Source organism: Eumetopias jubatus, unplaced genomic scaffold (assembly GCF_037043125.1).
Source record: "Eumetopias jubatus isolate StellerSeaLion01/CBP00866 unplaced genomic scaffold, mEumJub1_p1.0 scaffold_4, whole genome shotgun sequence".
Classification (NCBI taxonomy): Eukaryota; Metazoa; Chordata; class Mammalia; order Carnivora; family Otariidae; genus Eumetopias; species Eumetopias jubatus.
In genome coordinates, this window is record NW_028274810.1 from 11272213 (window position 1) to 11287176 (window position 14964).

At 47.7% G+C, this 14964-nt stretch overlaps 1 pseudogene; it reads left to right on the forward strand.

Annotated features, from left to right (window-relative positions):
• The first annotated feature begins 13156 nt into the window (after positions 1-13156).
• On the forward strand, positions 13157-13670 carry LOC114208109 (mitochondrial import inner membrane translocase subunit Tim17-B pseudogene; annotated as a pseudogene).
• Positions 13671-14964: the final 1294 nt, after the last annotated feature.

Sequence of the window (14964 nt, forward strand, 5' to 3'; positions counted from 1 at the left end):
ATGTTTGTTGGATAAGTTGGGAATCAGTAGATGACTTCTCCTATAAGCTAAAGTCAACATCATCACAATGACCCAGAATTATCCTACACCATCCATGGAACATAGGGTCGTTTCTGGGAGAAATGGACTAAAGAGAATACATACTTGGAAGGTTTTTAAAGTATTTCCACTACCCCTATGGTCCAGAGTGGTCACTGAGGACTACAGTGGCCACTTTTTTCCAATAACACTAATAGTAGCAGCTATCATCTGTTCAATGTCTCTGATATGTCAGTCTCCACGCTAGGTTCTTTTCCTGCATTACCTGACTGGTTCTGACATCAGTGCTATGAGGGAGGTACCATTCAGTATTGTTTCATAATACACGAGGAAACAAGTAAGAGAAAAGAAGTCATGTCACTTGCCCAAGGCCAAGGGGAGGAACCGAGATTCAGGCCAAGGTGATTCTGGCCCTAACTGCTCTGTCCTGCCTCTGCAGGGCTTGGGCACCCCCTCAATCTGCACCCCACGGGCTGTCCCTGAGCCATCGGTACAACAACATGTTTATCTCTTGCCAGAGAGTCTGTGAGCTCCACAAGCAGATGGAGCCCAGGCCACGAAGGACAGACCACTGCGCTTCCTTGCCCAAAGTGCAGGTTCCTCCGCAGGCCCCCCCAAACACTGCTGGGGAAACATCTTCCTTCCTGTCCTAGCCACCTGGGCCCATGCCACTGCATCCCCAGACGGAGCGCTCCTGAGCCATGCCAGCCTCCCTCTCTCTGCAAGGTGGTACCTAGGATCAGGTGCCTCTGATGATGGATGCCTTCAATATTTGGCCAGTCCCACCACAAAGGTTTGAAAATAAACTGGGCCAGCAGGAAAAGGTAATTAGGCAGTGCTTTCCTGATGAGGTGGGAGGATCAGTAGGTGTAAAATCAGGGATCTGAGTCCTGGTGCGCATTTAATTAAGTGTCGCTGTTCTGTTCACACATTGGATGGCAAATCTTGAAAAAATCCCAACCAACCTCTTCCCTCACAACTCCAGGAGGGGGGAAAGGAAGGAGGCCAAGGGTGCCAAAAAAAGAAGAAGAAGAAGAAGAAAGAAGGAGAAGGAGAAGGAGAGGAAGAAGGAAGAAGAAGAAGAAGAAGAGGAAGAAGAGGAAGAAGAGGAAGAAGAGGAAGGAGGAGAAGGAGGAGGAGGAGGAGGAGGAGGGGAAGGGGAAGGGGAAGGAGAAGGAGAAGGAAGGAAGGAAGAAAAAGAAAGTAAGAAAGAAAGAAAGAAGAAGAAAGAAAAAGAAAAAGAGAGAGAGAGGAAGGAAGGAAGGAAGGAAGGAAGGAAGGAAGGAAGGAAGGAAGGAAGGAAGGAAGGAAGGAAGGAAGGAAGGAAGGAAGGAAGGAAGGAAGGAAGGAAGGAAGGAAGGAAGGAAGGAAGGAAGGAAGGAAGGAAGGAAGGAAGGAAGGAAGGAAGGAAGGAAGGAAGGAAGGAAGGAAGGAAGGAAGGAAGGAAATCAACAAAACAAAGCCAACCCACAAAACAGAGCGCCAGAATCCCAAACCTTGTACACGCTCAGCTCAGCCCCGCCCTTGATTATGAAAAGAATAACCAAAGGGAACAGAGAGAGAGCCCCAGGGAGAAGGGCTCTAGCTAGTCCAGTGGCACACAAAAAGGTTGGAGGAAAGGGATGGAATGCTTAAAAAGCTGTTAAGAATAGCTGCAAGTCATCCTATTTAAATTCTAACAAGGCCACTACTCAGAGATAACAAAGGCCACTGTGTTTAATTAAGGGTATAAATGGTAGAAATATGAGACAGGAACTCTTACTAGCTGTTAATGAGGTGGATGGGAAACCTCTAAAAATAAACCATGGCAAGTTGAAAGGGTAATTAGGGGTGCAAAAATAAACAGAGGGTATCAATTAGAAATTCTCTGCAGAGGCTTCTCCCAACCTGTCCCCGGTAGGAAAGGCAGGCCCAAGAAAGAGGCCCCCCAGGGTCAAGGTCTGCGGTAGGGGCAAGTAACCTCTTAACTTGCCTGTTCTTCCTGGCCTCGGAAAAATGAGAATAAGCTCCCCATCTGGCTCTGCCGTACCCCAACCAACCAGAGCCCGAGAGAGAGGCGGGCTATGCTTATTGAACAAGGAGTCCCCAAAAAGACCTGAACAAATATTAGAGGATGAGAGACCTTAAGAGCTAAAGGATAAAAATCAATCTGGTTCCTGCCTCTGAGCTGAGAACCAGGAATTACGCCTACGTGCATGGATGCATGGACACACACATGTGCACGCACGCACAAATATATCAGTGGAGATGTCCGGTCATGGCCAGCCCCCAGCACATAGGGAGCAGGTGATCGCTAACCCTGGAGGTAGATGTGAGATGTTCTTGTAAGCCTCCGGCCTCCTGCCTCCATACTGTCTTTCTCCTCTTCCCTATTATGACTTTGAACACCACCACATTTGGAAGTCCGTCTGTGGTCAAGTAAGTTTGGGAAATTCTTCCCATGATAGGTCCCTCGGGGAGATGCACATTAACACATTTAATGCTCTGAGAAGAACAGCGTAAAGCAGTCTTTATGTTGATTTAACTCAGGATTTCCCAAACGAGCTGACCCTGTGACCCTTTTTCCACAAAATACTACTTACCATCTCTCCCCACCAGCCACCCCCAACCAGTAGAATTTGGGAGCATTAAACACAGCCCTGACAACCTGGGAATTGACCTTGGGAGGGATAACTGGAACACAGACCCCTTCTTGCTCCGGTGATGGGGCATCAGCTGTCTCCCCAAGAGGCGCTGTGATATGCAGACTGGTCATGGGAGCCAGGGAGGATGAGACCCACAAAGGGAAACGAGGGGGCTCCGAGGATAAATGTCCCTCATTTCATTTATTCTCTCGCCAACTTCTCTGCAAATATCAGGCAATGCTGATGGTGCCCGCCTCAAGGGGAGAATAGGAGCTTAAACATGGACCAGCCAGAAGACAGGGTCCCTCACTGCAGTTGCTATAGGCTGAGCAACGGGACTTAGCCCTTTTTACCACCTTTCCGTATTTGTAAAACTGGATCGAAATAATAGTGACATCACAGGGTTGTTTAGAAGGGTAAGCAAAATAATACACACAAGCGCTACGTGTCTTTTCAAGCTTGAAATGTAAAGTATTTGCAATGACCAGAAGAGCAACATTTTCTGTTTCCCTCCGTACAGTCCCCTCCATACCATCCACTCCCAGGGTCTTCATTCCATGGAAAGGTAGACAGGCCCGAAAACCATATCCTGTCCAGATCTCTCTCCTGAACTCTAGATGTCTGCTACAGTTTGGGATTTATTTTAAGAAAGCAGAAATCCAATGAACTCCAACGACAGAACTCCTCACCAGATCCGAGAGGAATCTACACTTGAGATCGGGGAAAACCCATTCAGAACAGAAACGGCGACTCTGGGCGCCTGGGTGGCTCAGATGGTTAAGCGTCTGCCTTCGGCTCAGGTCATGATCCCAGGGTCCTGGGATCGAGTCCCGCATCGGGCTCCCTGCTCCTTGGGAGCCTGCTTCTCCCTCTGCTTCTCTCTCTCTCTCCTCCTCTGTCTCTCATGAATAAATAACTAAAATCTTAAAAAAAAAAAAAAAGAAACGGCGACTCTGTCTCTCTCTCTCTCCAGGGTCTGCTCTGTTCTCCTTGCACCCCACCACCTAGCCTATTTATCATCCCCCAAGTGTATAAGACCCAAGTCCAGAGCCCACTCCCAATGGCAATAGACTCCATGGCTCCTTGTTGAAGCGTTGGGAGAAAGGGTCTTCTTGGATGAGTCTATCCATTTGATCCAGACAACAGAAGTCACAGGATGGCTGCCCTGGGTTAGGTGTCGATGGCAGGTTGGGGGGGGGGGGCGGATCGTGCGGTATATAGAGCTGTCCCTTCTGGCATCGCTGGACAGGACAAATAATAAAAGCCTATCAATTGTATTCTTCTGCTTGCCCTGCCTGGCACACATAACTTTCTCCCTGTTCAGACATTTGCAAAGATATTCTGATCTAACTTGATCACACTTACAACTATAAATCAACTTTACAGTCATTTACAACGATAAATCATGCGTCTCCCCGCCGGAATGTGAGGTCACATTCTGCTCCTCGTTCGGAGTCAGTGAGCATCACGACACTGCTGCCGAGGTCGCTTGCTGGCCTCAGGATCCACAATATTCAGGTGCTGCCCATCCCTCTTCTAGTTCTATGGGATCTTGTCCCAACGTGCCTGCCCACTTTCTTACAATCTACGAATGAAACGGTAAATTTAACCCCTGCCATTCCCCCAATATCCGACAATGGAAGAAAACCAGGATGACAGCAGGGTGGGGTGGAAATTATTTACTTGGAAAAGTAGAGGAAAGAAAGAGAAAACTAGAAAAAAGGAAGAGATCTCCAGGGCAAGAATCACACAGTGGCTCCCGGTTCAAGTGTATGTCAAACCCTGTGGCCACAGGGGACCCCTGGCTGGCAGAGTAAAACCCATGTCCTCGGAAGGCTTCCTATTCTTAACAGCCCAAATGAATCCTGAGGACCAGGCCCCCAAATCCTTTGTTGTTTAAGAACCCAGGATTAGCTTCTTCCGTCTGACTGTCCTTCTTTCAATAGCTGATACCACAGAAAGGCACAGAAAGGATGTAGGTGAAGGTGGTGTGTCTTTCCTAGTCTGTCTGTCCTTATCCATATTCCAACCCTCACAGGGAGACTTGCCTCGGAGTGGGAAGGCTCTCCTTATTTTGTGGGGGAAGGTAGAATAAGAAATGCTGAGAAGGGCCTGTGGGGTGTCATGATCTCCAGCAACTCCTCCTCCCAAATAATTTCTTTCCAACGGTCTGAACATCCATCTTTGTCAATCAGAGCTTTAACTTTGGCACTAGAAATTCAATGAGACAGAAAATTAGGACCAGACCACAGTTTGGCAAGGCCCATTCGTTTCTGGACTTGGCTCGAAGTAATCAGAGAGCTCCAGCTACAGGCAAAATGGGCTTTCTGCACCAGAGTTACATAATCACCGTTTGTCTTATTTGCTCATAGACAGGCATTCTGGACAGAAAACCGTCTTTTTGCTGCTGACCATTGTCTAAGTTTATAAGCAATAAATAATCTGCTTCATTATCCTTACATTCAGGCATCAAGGCTCTCAAAGCTTCACCTTTGGTATGCATATGGTCTGAGTCTCAAGGGACAGCAGGTGACAACTTAATTTGGTTTTCCACCAAAAACCACAGACTGCAAACTTCCTATCCTATAATGAAAACAATTTTGTATTGTATCTCATCCCAATAATACCATAGCTAGTCTCGTGTGTTAAGGCTCTATCACTTTGAACCCCATTCCCGGTACCAATTTCTGTTCTAATTGTGACTTCTCTGGTTACACACTTGAAAGAACTAAAGTAAAAAAAGAATTAAATGTGAGTTTATTTAACATTGAAACCTTCACTACCCTCTCAATGCCTTCCATGTGGCCCCCGTGGCTGCTACCATAGCCCCTGACTCAAAAACCTTCCAACACCAATGTCCATTAATGACTGGCAGTACTCAGTGGCTTGGTTGAAGCTCTCCAGAGACAAAATCTGATTGGCGTAGCTCATTTATTTGAGCCAGACCACCCACAAAACTTTACCGGTCAGCCAATGTATTCACTGCCTTTGTGTCTGACCTCCATTCCATGTCTAGTTGGCATTGGCAGTCATGTGAGGGCCATGTAGTCTGTAATTCTGTCCCTTCCTGGAGCAAGCATCATGAAACGAGTAGCAGAACATCCAAATACTACGTATATCTCTACACGGAATCCAGCCCTGAAAATGAGTCATTGCATGCATCAAAATGATTATCTTTTGGGCGCCTGGGTGGCTCAGTTGGTTAAGCGACTGCCTTCGGCTCAGGTCATGACCCTGGAGCCCCGGGATCGAGTCCCGCATCGGGCTCCCTGCTCGGCGGGGAGCCTGCTTCTCCCTCTGACCCTCTTCCCTCTCGTGCTCTCTATCTCTCATTCTCTCTCTCTCAAATAAATAAATAAAATCTTTTAAAAATGATTATCCCTTTATATGGCAATCCTTCTTCTTCCATAATCTTGATCTCAGTGAATGGCACCACCATCCAAGCTAGAAATGGGGGTGTTCCCCTTCACCGTCCCTTCTACTGGCATCCCTATGTCGAATTAAACAACAAACATCATTGGTTTTACCTCCTGAACATCTCTTGAATCCATCCACTTCTCTTTAGCCCTCCACCATTATCTTAGGTCATGCTGTCGTTAACTTTTTTTTTTTTAAACAAATGAGACTTTATTTTGGACTTGATAAGTTTTGTTCTTTACACATATATGCCCGCCTAGTTCACCATTTATTTTCTTTTTTTTTTAATTTTTTATTGTTATGTTAATCACCATACATTACATCATTATTTTCTGATGCAGTGTTCCATGATTCATTGTTTGTTCATAACACCCAGTGCTCCATGCAGAACGTGCCCTCCTCAATACCCATCACCAGGCTAACCCATCCCCCTACCCCCCTCCCCTCTAGAACCCTCAGTTTGTTTTTCAGAGTCCATCGTCTCTCATGGTTCGTCTCCCCCTCTGACATACTCCCCTTTTCTTCCTGTCGTTAACTTTTAAGTAACTTATCCTGGTAGCCTTCTCACTGATCTTCCTCAGTCTTTCTTCCTCCCAAAATATTCCCCAGATGGTTTTCAGACAAATCTGATCATGTCACTCTTAGGACCTTTCCATTGTGCCCCAATGTATCCCTCTAGCCCTGCTGCTCGACCTCCCTCTGAGAGCCAGACTGAACAGTTTCCAGTTCCCAGAAGCCACTGTTGTCATTCTTTTGGCTCCACTTTGCACGGGCCCAACACCTTTTTTGGCGCGGGGCGTTCTCTGACCTTCCTTAGTCTAACTTAGAGGTATTTTCTGCGTGCTCTCATAAGGGGCTTGGCGTTACCATAGATCTCATCACTCCGGATTGTAAGCACCAATTTTCTTATCTGTATACAGCACCGTGCTTGGCACATACTCGATGCGGGTTTGTTGAATCAAAAAGACAGGCTTATCTGTTGCTGTATGTATAGCTCCCAACTCCTGTTGACACTTCTTTGTTATTATGATTGCTAGCTTTTGTGCAGGGTCTTACATCTTGTAAAGGATATTCACAAATCATATCTCATTAGATTATCCCAGCAACCTCCCCGCCCCAGCCCTGGCACAATGCCAAGAATGGAGGAAGGGAGGAATGTTACTCTTATTTATCTGAGAAGGAAATATGATTCAAATGCATTAAATGACTCATCTGACGGCAGGTTGCTAGGGTTGGTTCTTACTGGGAAATCTATAAGTGACAGCTGGGGAGCAGGTGCCAATCTTTGGTAGCAGAGAAAGCACAGGAATGAGCAGGTTTTAAAGAAAAATGTGCTGTGAGTAGTGAGATGTGAGACTCTAACTCAGCAGACACTGCAGTTGTTAAGAAAACAATGCGGGACCTATTCCAGGAGCTTGCAACTACCACTTGGTCACAAGGGAGAGGAAGACTTTGTGTTCTAACTATTAGAGTGGACAACACCACCAGCTCAATAGGCAGTGAAAAATGATCGGCCGGGGGAAACTTAGGTACAGGGTGACTTGATTTTCTAGAAAACAACATGACAAAGAAGGCCACTCAGAGGGGGGCAATCAAGGATCCAGTAGGATGGTAGAATACATAAAAGGCCAAGCAGCTGCTGCCTATGAGGTCTGTCCATCCCACTCAACACTGTCCCCACTGTATTCCAAGCGCCATTCAGGGCCTCTGCTCTTAGTGATCAATAAGAGCACTTTATATTCTCTGTGTGTGTATTTCAGTGCCAGGACATCAGACCACTTTAACAACAACAAAAAATGTTTCACACATAGGGACAAAATATAGGCAAAGAAAGAGCTGCTTCCATTAAACAAGATTCTATCCCGAAAACCCAAGCCGTTGATAGATCCATAGTGACAGATGCACATCTCCCTTTGTCTTACAGGTTGTACAGAAAGGAAAAGAAAGGAGTGCTACCAGAAACAAATCACAACCAACAAACAGCTTTGCCTCTGGGCAGATCGCAGGCAGGCAGTTCCTTTGCTGGGACCAGCAGTTGCGGCTGAATTAAAGCTCCCTAAATGCTGACATAGTGTTCTAGCAGCTAAACGGGTGTTTGCATAATTGATCTAACTGAGAGTTGATTTGAGATCTGGGTTTCTGGGCTCCACTGCTGAGATGCACTCTGGGATGGCCTCGTGTGGAAAAAACCATTCATCCCAGGAGCGGATAAACCAAGAGTTTTTCCTGAAGGTTGAGGACCACAACTCCGAATGGGAAGGGATTTCTTCCAGTTGCCCACCTTGTAGAATTCCAGAATTCCCAGCTACTCTAAACGTTTGAGCCAGTCCTCCTGTTCCCACCCCCCCCCCCCGCCTCTTTGCGAGCTCCTCACAGTTGCGTTGCTGACTCGGGCTCAGCCCAGCCCTGAATCCAAGAACATCAATTTGACATGAGCCAGAAATAATTGGAAGAGCTTTAGTCCCCCATTTCCCCACCCCCAATCTAGTGGGGATGGATTCGAGAATGCAAGCGGTGGTGTGGAATAATGGGCTCTCTCATTGTCCCCCAGGTCACTTTCTTATTACTCCAACCCAGGCTACCACCATTTGCCTCTCATGTGATCTGCAGGCTCTGTTGGCTCTCTCTCTCAAATCTCTGTCTTTATTTCCACCTCCACCCGACCCTCCCACTCTGCTCTAATCCACCCTCCCCTTTCTCCCCTCCTTGGGGTCCTGCCTCGTTACTGGTGTTTTTGCCCCTGCACCCCATTCTCCGCACCACGGCCAAATTATTTTCTTTGTCATGTTCAATATGCATTTTTTAAACATTTTTAAAGATTTTATTTATTTATTTGAGAGAGAGGGTGAGAGAGAGAGAGATCATGAGCAGAGGGGAGGGGTAGAGGGAGAAGCTGACTCCCCACGGAGCAGGGAACCCAATGTGGGACTCATTCCCAGGACCCTGGGATCATGACCTGAGCTGAAGGCAGACGCTTAACTGACTGAGCCACCCAGGCGCCCATTTAATATGCATTTTTAAAAAACATCTAAGTAGAGAACAAAGTATAACATAGAGACTACTTTTAGGCAAACAGGCTTGAGCAATGGAATGTACAAAGGGCCCACAGCAAACCCCCCCCCCCCACCCCGGCTGGATACAGACCAGCCCATCAGGCAACCCACCTCAAAATATCCATAGGCTCTCACTGACCAATGGGCTACTTACAACCAGACACAGTTACCAAAAAAGGGAAGATTCCATGTGTCACCATGCCTCCTTATCTTCTCCCTTTAAAAAACAGCCCCCACCCACTGCCTTACTGCAGACAGCTCTCCTCTGCTGTCCTCCTCGCTGCTCCCTTGAGGTGGATTCAATACACTTCTATCTCCTTTGTTCTGCCTCAGGTGAATTCTTTCACTACCACCCCACCCCCTGTACCACCCGCTTCTACCCGATCATCGCCGCACATTTGGGGGCTCCCAACCGGGGGGGAAGAGACACCCCCATTTAGGCACCACATATAATGAAGGCTCAGTGATTTCTGTGCATGTGGGATGCATCAAAACACATCTTAGATATCATGGCATATCACCCATACCCATCTGTGCATTGTGCGTCTCTAATACAGATTTTCTTTTAACCCAAGGGTTGTGCTATTATCGCATTTACCAAAATTAACAATAATTATTTAAAATCAATTGATACCAGGTATGTATTCAAATTTCCTAGGTTGTCTCAAAGATCTCTTTTCACAATTAGTTTGAATAAGGTCTATCCAGACTAGGTCTGTAACCAAACTAACATGAGTTTGCTCCTTCGTGAGACTAGCCCGGGTGGATTTATTCACAAAAAGGAAACTATTTGCAGCAAAATAAGACTACAGGGAATAACTTTCAAAGCCCTGACTCCCCGAGCAGGGTTAAGTGTGTTCCTTTCGTTTGGGGTTAGGATGAATGTTCAGAAAAGGGAGTATTCTCACTACAGGTCAAAGCAGACAGAAAACATCTGTATACATGCATCCTATGTTATGTTAATGAAGCTTGTGCCTCTCCTTGGGGCGAGATTTTGACATTTTAATGAGGTAGAAGTAACTGTGCGGCAAGCAATGGTCCATCTGCGCAGGTGTGTGTGGTGGAGCTCAAACTAGTCTGGCTCTTCCTGTGGTTTGTCTCTAAAAGATGAGGTTAGGGGCGCCTGGGTGGCTCAGTCAGTTAAATGTCCGACTCTTGGTCTCAGCTCAGGGGTCGTGAGTTCAAGCCCCACCCAATGAATAAATAAAAGATAAGGTTAGCATTTCTGTGAAGAAGAAGCGGGGGTCACTGGGGGTCTTGCTGGTGAGTTTTAACTCATTGACTCTCTGGGTGTGGTTTTAGGTCAATACATTGTGTTTCATTATGTTCTTTAAGGCTCTTTTATTATATAATAGTTTCCCCTCTTTTCTTTCCATATCCTTGATTGATCTCTTTAAATATAAATCAGATTAGGTGATTCCCTGCTCAAAACCCTGCAACAGCTTCCCCAGGAGTTAGAATAAAATCCAAAACCCTTACCACACCCAAGGCCCTATAGGATCCTGGCCCTGCCTGCTTCTCCAGTGTTCTGTCACTTGCTGATTCAGTCCAGCCCTAGGGCCTTCCTTGAACGCACCAAATTGTTCCCACCCGGGATTCTGCATTTGCTATTCCCACCGCCCAAAATGCTTTCACCCCCCCCCCCCCACCACCACACACATAACCAGATCTTGGCCAAAACTGGTTCCTTGTCCTTCAGGTCACAGCTCAAATTGCCACCTTCTCAGAGCTAGGTGCCTTCCTGAATCACACATTCTAAATTAGCTCTGCTTCCCCTGGGCCACTCTCTGCCCCATCACCCTGACTTCATTTCTTTATGCAGCTGATTACTATCTGCAATTACCTTCTCTTTAATTTGTTTACCTGTGTAATATTAAATTAGAAGTTTCCTGTGTAACATTAAAGTAGGATTTTCCACCAAAACACCAAGAGACAATAAATGTGAATTTCAAAGCTAGATAGCCATCTGCAAAATCTACAAGGGAAATGGTCAAGAACATTTCCAAGATTGTTGGTCCCCTCAGCAAGATCAAGTATATAAAAAAGAGGTAAGAAAACGAAGGAGGAAAAAAAAAAAAAAAAAGAAGGAGGACGCCTGGGTGGTTCAGTCACTTAAGCGTCTACCTTTGACTCAGGTCATGATCCCAGGGTCCTAGGATTGAGTACCACACTGGGCTCCCTGCTCAACGGGGAGTCTGCTTCTACCTCTAACCCTCCCCCATGCTCGTGATCTCTCTCTCTCTCACTCCCTCTCTCAAATAAATAAATAAAATATTTTAAAAAAAGAAAAAAGGAAAGAAAGAAGAAAAGAAAAGAAAAGAAAAGAAAGAGAAAGAAAGAAAAAGAAAATGAAGAAAGAGGGATTTGTAGAGGATTTCTTTGGAAGGAGTTGCTGCTGTCCTAAGAGAGCCAGCTCTTTCCACCCCAGGGAAGGGGTAGTAAGATGGGGAGAGCCACCTCCTCCAAGTCTGGAAGGAGAGGGTTTTAAAGGACCACTCAGAGAGCTTACTATGTACCCTCTCAGGTTGGTGAGAGGGGAGGAGGGGTGTCAGATATTGGACTAGTGCACAATTCTCACTTGAGAAACCTGAAGTGGTTAGCAGGAAAACAGGATAGAGGGTGCTGTTCTGGGTTCAGGCCTTACTTCCAGAACCTGTTGGGATGAGAGATGCTTGAGTATTTCCTATGGACCGATATGAACCACGAGAGAAGAATCAAAGAGGGGTTGTCTTGGGTTCTGCCCAATGGGGGCTTCTAGAAGGTGCAGAGACCCCAGCAACAAGAAGCTGAGAGTGAAGGCTAAGTTCCTAGAGGCTAAGGGAGAGTAGAAAATAACCCCTCACAGTTAAGATGCATCTACCTGGGCCAGAAGAACTACAGTGATTGGAATCCCCAAAGGAGTCAGCTTTAATCATCTGCCAGGCCCAGAGAACACAAAATCTCCCAGTCTAGAAAGAACTGCCCTGTCCCCTTACCACACACACTGCTGCCTATCACGCACACAACCCCCACCCTGAAAAGAGCAGAACACCAGAGATGAGAACTTGAGAATAGGAAGAAGACGCAATACGAGTAAGCGGGAGCTGGCTCTGCCCCTTTCTTTGGAGTCAGGAAGCCATCAACAGGTCCAAACTCAGAGGCTTTCATTCAACCTTTGGGTGAAATTGAAGAACTTAATTATTGTCTTGTGCCAGGAATTCCAGTTCTTAAACTAAGACTGTTTTACAACTTAAAGTGGAAGAACTATCTATAACCTAGGAGTGGACAGAACAATCATGAGATCTGCCCACATTCTGATGCAGGAAAAGCTCACCACCACTGAATTTACTTTGAACGGGCAGGACAAGAAAAAGTCAGTTATGCTTTGGTCTTACAAGTCATGCACTTGGCATGTCAGCTTGTTATCTGTCTCCCCTGCTGGTGGATTATATCATCCTAGCATTGCATCCCCAGAATGGAGAAGAGGGTCTGGCATGTGGTCGTCTCTCCATAAATAAATAAAATCAATATCATCCAAGACTGATGAGTGGGCTCATCCTTGAGTTCCCCAAGTTGTGGATCACCAAATAGCTGAGCTTCTGCTCTGGAGCTTATTGGAAGTTCCTACTATAGCTGTACTAGATAGGATAGGCTAATTGCCATGACAATGACCCTAAAATATGATTAGATGAACACAATGCAAGTTTATTTCTTGCTTGTGACAAGTCCGATGACCATGTTCCTGGGCAGCTGTCCCCCAAACAGGGGCTCAGGGATCCAGGCCCCTGGCCTGCTATAATGCTGTCATCTTGAACATGCAGCCTCCAGAGGCTGGGGAAGGGAAGGCAGTTCCCCTCAGCTGGGAAATGAGATGCATCATTTCTACGTAGGTTCTTTTGGCCAGAGCTCGTCCTCTGGGCCCAGTCAGAGACAGGTGGACTGAGAACTATGGCGTCTGGCTGGACAGCCACATCCTTGCAGTACCTCTACATCATGGAAAGAGAGCTTGAACCAAGCCAGACTGCATGGCCGGACACCTTTACCATGGAAGAGTATGCTCGGGAGCCTTGCCCCTGGCAAACTGGGGATGGTTGCAATAGAGCCTTCACTATGGGTGTCATCAGCGATGGAGTCTTCCAAGCTATTAAGGACTTCTGCAATGCCCCTGTCGGAATTCGGCACCAGTTGAGAGGTAGTGTCGACACTGTGAGGATCCAAGCCCCCCCAGATTAGAGGTAGCTTCGCGATATGTGGGGGGGACACGACCTTCACCATCGGCTGCAGCCTGGTGCGCCTACGGAGCAAAGAAGATCCCTGGAACTCCATCACCATCAGAGCATTGACAGGGGCTGTGCTGGCTGCCTGCAGTGGCCCATTGGCGATGATGGGCTCAGCAATGATGGAGGGCATCCTCTTGGCCCTCTTAGAGGCTGTTGGCATCGTCCTTACTCGCTCCACTGCCCAGCAGTTCCACAGTTCACCCCCTTTCCTGGAGGACCCCAGCCAGCTGCCCCATAAGGAGGGTACCCCAGCCCCAGGCTATCCCTTCTACCTTTAAAAGCTATCATTCCCACTCAATCCCCAAATCACCTACTGTTCTACACAAACTGAATTTTCCTTGTGCCCACATCCTGGGAGCCTTTGCCCATCTTCGGCCTCAGCTGCTCCCACTTGCCTCCCAAGACACACCTTCCCCGGGGGTGCTGCTCTTCCCTGCCTCTCTGCTCGCCGGCCCATCCTTTCTCCTCAGATCCCATTTGGAAGTTCTGTTCTATGTGGAGTGTGGGTCGAAAGGAGCTTTAATGACCGAGTTTGCTGCCTCATCTCCTTGGTCCCCCACCTTTGTGGACGAGGAATCTGAAGCCTGGAGGCCTGACCCTCCTGAGCTCACACCGCTGGTGGTGGCAGTCTGAAGAAGGCAGATGCTGCTGTCACACCTCCTTGGACACTGTTGGCCTCACCCTGTCTTCATGCAGTCTCCGGTCCTCTGTGAGCTAAGACGGTCTTCATGCTGAACTCGATAGCCATCAGCACAGCACTGCTGTCTCCCCAGGGGGGACCTCCCCGCCTGCGTGGTGGGGAACCAGTGTATGCTGGGGACTTAAACTTGGCCAGCTGGTGGAGGGATGGACCTCTGACCAGAGGGGATGGCAGCTGACGGATAAGAGCTTTCTCTTTCTCTCCTTCAGGTAGACAGCTCCGAGACGCCTGGCAGGTGGCTTTGTAGGCAGCCCCACCCAATCAGGCCACCAGGAAGCGGGCCACCTAGCAGTGCGTCTTTGAATTAGCTCTCTCCATCCCTCTGACTCTCACTAGGCTGTCTGGTCCCCACTCTCCAGGAAAACCTCCCAGTGAAGACTCTCTCTGGCTTGTCGTTTAGGGGAACTGAGACTCAGACAGAGACAGAGAGGGGGACTGCTAAGAGGGCCTGGCTGCCCAGGTGGGTCCCCTGCAGGGCCCCACTCTCCATGTCTGGTCCTTAGCCTTGTTGGTTCAGAGATTCGATTTGTTTTTTTAAGAACCCAATATGGGATCCCCTCCAGGGGCAGCTTGTGTCACCCAGGCTCGCCAGGGTAGGACACCCATCTATTTGGTCACCACACAAAATGTAACTGTCAATCAGGCCAGACTCGAGAGTGCCCAGCCAGTGCGTCTTCCCCTGTAGGTGAGAAACGTGAGAGGCCACGTGGCCAGAAAGTCCTCCGAGAGCCGTGAATCCCCAAGCAGTTCTAGAGGATCTCATCGTCTTGGGAAAGATCTCTCAGCTGAGTAGCTTGACCCCTCACAGCTTCAGAAGTGACCCTTGTTGGGACGCCTGGGTGGCTCAGTCAGTTAAGCGGCTGCCTTTGGCT